This window comes from Apium graveolens, chromosome 4 (genome assembly GCF_009905375.1).
Source record: "Apium graveolens cultivar Ventura chromosome 4, ASM990537v1, whole genome shotgun sequence".
Classification (NCBI taxonomy): Eukaryota; Viridiplantae; Streptophyta; class Magnoliopsida; order Apiales; family Apiaceae; genus Apium; species Apium graveolens.
Genome location: NC_133650.1, coordinates 276319322 through 276323899, shown reverse-complemented (window position 1 = coordinate 276323899; position 4578 = coordinate 276319322). Strand labels below are relative to the sequence as shown.

Below are 4578 nucleotides of genomic sequence, written 5' to 3'. Positions count from 1 at the left end.
GCATGAGAACTTGTACAAAGCTCACAGACCATAGCTATCTGATTGATTCCATAGGTGACTAGAGAATCGACCTTCATAGACAGCGCTTGGAGCTGCACTGCAATAGCGGTGGCTGCATCGACTTCCAGAATACCTGCTACCTTCCCAGGCATCATCCTTTGAGTTGGGTTTTGATACTCATTTGCAGCCATAGTCTCAATAAGATTATAAGCCTCGGTATAGCTTTTGGCCCACAAGGCGCCTCCAGCTGCTGCATCGAGCATGGCCCGAGATTGGGCCCCCAAACCATTATAAAAACTAGTGATCACCATCCAATCGGGCATTCCATGATGTGGACACTTTCTTAACATCTCCTTGTAGCGCTTCCAAGCTTCGCACATAGATTCTGTAGGTTGCTGCGCAAACTGAGTAAGAGCACTCCTCATAGCAGCAGTCTTTTCCATTGGATAAAACTTAACCAGAAACTTTTGTGCAAGATCTTGCCAAGTAGTGATGGACCCAGCTGGTTCAGAATGTAACTAGTCCTTAGCTTTATCCCTCAGAGAGAATGGGAAAAGCCTCAGCTTGATAGCCTCATCAGTCACACCATTATATTTGAAAGTACTGCAGATCTCGACAAAATTCCTTATGTGCATGTTGGGGTCTTCAATCGCAGCACCTCCAAAAGAAACAGAATTCTGCACCATCTGAATAGTGCCCGGCTTAATTTCAAAAGTGTTAGCCTGAATAGCCGGATGAAGAATGCTTGACTAAATGTCATCAATTTTAGGTCGAGAAAAGTCCATAAGAGCTGGATCTGCCGGAACAATACGATCACCCGTGATTACTGGCTCTTTCTGCTCACTTTCGGAATCCGAATCTTCAAAATCTATTTTCTACGGAATATCAAGAACTTCGTCTGTCTCCTCAGCTGTATCTAAAGTCCTCTTGCGAGTACGAGAACGAGTTTGCATAAACGCTCGCTAAAGTACCTGAAACACAACCGGAAACGATAAGTACACACGTCTTAATCACTGAGTCCTAATGACCAATGATGGTAAGTACATGAACTAAACAAATACGCCGAGTCCCCGGCAGCGGCGCCAAAAACTTGTTAGGGTGAAATTACGCGCTAATAATACACGCAAGTATACGCGTTCGCAAGTAATATAGAATACTTTCTAGTTCGTTCCCACAGAGACTCAGACTAATTATGTTCAATTAAACTCACTCACCAATGTATGATTACTTCTCAATGTTAAGACAATAACACTTAGATTTGATTAACTAATTATTAACTACAATTAACTACTAGAATTAAGCACTTAATTAACACTTAAATTAACAATATTAAAACACTCATGAGATCATAACTTCATTACTACTTCCTTCAATAGTCATTGTTATTACCCTTAGCATGCAACAGTGATGATATTAATCGAATAACACGAAACTGATAAAAGCCAACTTTCATTGTACTAATACCATTCTACCAAACATCCACAATTAAGATAGAAGTTGAATAGGCATCAATTATGTTGAGTCCCTATATGTCTACAGAAATTGACAACATAACGATTTAAGAACAAGTTATTCCTTTTGATTAAACAGGGTGAATAAAACGGCTAGAGTTACCCACTAATCATGCAAAATCTTACATGAACCTATGCTAGCATGGCAAGTTCTAAATCTCAAGATCCACCGTCACTTCACAAGAGATTAACACCCTATCTTATATGTTCGCGACACACATAAGACGAATTCGCACAACCAATACTAGATATCATACAATCATCACACACTAAGGTATTAAACAACTAACTAAAGAATTCCATAGTAAATCCGTTACGACCCCATGATCACGATTAGCCCATAATAGCATTCATCGTCATCATGGGTTCATATGAAAACATGATAAATAAACACAAGAGAATAATAACTAAACTAATTATATTAAACGAGAGTACGTCACAAGAGCAAATAGGTTCAAAGCAAAGAAAACTAGCATCCAACGTTACAACGAAACAAAGAATCACAAGAAAATATGTTTCCTCTTCGTGCGGTGTGCTAAAACGGTCTTCTTCCTTATCGCCTTCGCTCGTTGATTAATACAACGATCCAACCTTTGTGAAACATCTCTGAAATCTACTTATATAGGAGTCCCATAAAACCCAGATTACTCAGAAGTTGGAAGCCAAACAGAAATAGGAGTCTAAAATATTTATTCTGAATTCACGACCCTGTGCGGCCGCTCAGCATAGCTGAGCGGGCGCTCAGCTTCCTGTGCTCAGACCCTTTCTGGAAAAATAATCTGTTTGCTCCGTTTCTTCGCTGCAATCTGCTCCTCTCTTCCCACTTACAATGCTAAATACATGCCAAGGCTTATTATTGATGAATTCTCCCCCGAAATGCAACTAATACCCTGAAATGCACAAACACTAGAAAAACGCATCAAATACACAAAATACTTGATTTCAAGACACCAATTTAAGCTATTATAAGACGTTCTAAGTGGTATAAAATGCCACTTATCAGCTTGTAGAGGTCTTCAGTTCTCTATAAGAGAACTTTGGCTTGTCGAGATCTCTAGTCTTCACATCTTCACTTTGACTTATCGATAACTCTTAGTTATCTAGTGGCTTCTTGACTTGTCGATATCTCATAATTCTTTAGTCAAATTCACCTTGTCAATATCTTAGAGTTCTCTAGTGAATTTTGACTTATCGATATCTCTGAGTTCTCTAGTGGAACTTGACTTATCGATAACTCAGAGTTCTCTACTGAATGTAGACTTGCCGATAACTGAGTTCTCTAGTGAAGGAATGACTTGTCGATATCTCCATTCTTCAGTTCTTCAATTTGGCTTGTCGATATCTTCCTGAGTTCTCTAGTAGCTATCATGACTTCTCGATAAGCCATTCTGGAGTTCTCAAATGACTTCTTTATAACATTAAATCTGTGACTTGTAGAGATCTTAACATAGAGTATTTTTCTCCAAATAGATTTATTCAACTCCAAGCTTCTTCAAAATTCTTCTGAGGCATGATCTTCTTGATCTTCTTCCAGATAGAATCCTTAGGCTTGATACTGTTTCAAGAAAAAGACTCTAGTATGCTCATTTGCATTTTTACAGACTTTAAGTGTTACAAGTATAAAAATACGAATTAAGATAACAATACAACTTATTTAGGGTTGGCCCCAAGTTTAACTGATTACCAAAAATAACAGTTCATTAATCTCCTCCTTAGGTCAGATGTCCATCTGGCTTGTTTCATACTTTAATCAGAGGCACTAATGATATTGTTATCTCCAGTGATCTTTGACATCATCACTTATATATTACACTCCATATACCAAGAATGAAACTTTAATCCTCTTTAAGTATTTAAGAATATTCTTGACAATTGTCCAGTTACCCTCACCTAGATTAGACTGGTATATGTTCATCATGCTCAATGCATACGAAAAATCAGAACAATTATGTATCATTGCATACATCACAGATCTAATTGCTGAAGCATACGAAACTTTTATAAGACGACCCTTATCATCTAATGATTTAGGGCAGTTATCTTATGAGATCACTATCTCATGAGGCATCGGGACGTTTCCCATCTTTGCCTCTTGCTATCTAAAATAATGTAATACTTTGTCAATGTATGTACACTGACTTAGGCAGTTTAATCTCCTTGATCTATCACTATAGATCTTGATCTCTAATATATAGGTAGCCTCGCCTACGTCTTTCATTGAGAAATTATTTCCCAACCAAGTCTTAACATCCTATAGAGAAGGTATGGCATTCTCTATTAGTAATATGTCATCTACATAGAATACTGTGAATATCGCTTGGCTCCCACTGTTTGAATGTTTTATCAAAATGATTATTCCATATCCTTGAGGCTTGCTTCAATCTATAAATAAATAGGAGCAAATTACAAACCATCTTAGAAAGTTTTGGATCGACAAAACCGTCAGGTTGTATCATATGTACATCCTCTTCTAGGCTCCCATTTAAGAAAGAGGTTTTGACATCCACTTGCCATATCTCATTATCATAGTAAACAATAATTGTTAGCGAAATCCTAATAGATTTGACCATAACAACTGATGAAAAAGTCTCATCTTAGTCTATATCATGAATATGCTTGAAATTTTTTGTCACTAGTCGTGCTTTAGAGGTCTGTAATTTACCATCCATGTCAGTTTTCTTCTTGAAAACCCACTTGCACCATATAGATTTTACCCCTTCAGGTGGATGTACTAAATTTCATACTTTATTTTGATACATGGATTCCATCTCGAACGGATTTCATGGCCTCCAGTCATCTCTCGGAGTCTGGACTATTCATAGCTTCTTAGTAGGTCAGAGGCTCAGCACTGTCCATGAGCATCACACCAGTATCTGGAGTCATGAGAAATCCATAATATCTCTCAGGCATATGGTGAATCCTACTAGATCTGCGAATAACTTGTGTTTCCTAAACATGATTACTTTTAATATTTTGATGTACATCCTGATCTCATTCCAACTCTGGTTCAATGTTATCATATGGTTCTCGATCTTCATCGAGATATATTGTCCTCTCACTGATTTTC

At 37.7% G+C, this 4578-nt stretch overlaps 1 non-coding gene across 1 annotated transcript; it reads left to right on the top strand.

The window, feature by feature from the left end:
• The first annotated feature begins 321 nt into the window (after positions 1-321).
• Positions 322-428, top strand: LOC141722481 (small nucleolar RNA R71). The gene has a single exon (XR_012575501.1). It is a non-coding gene; the product is annotated as a small nucleolar RNA R71 (small nucleolar RNA).
• Positions 429-4578: the final 4150 nt, after the last annotated feature.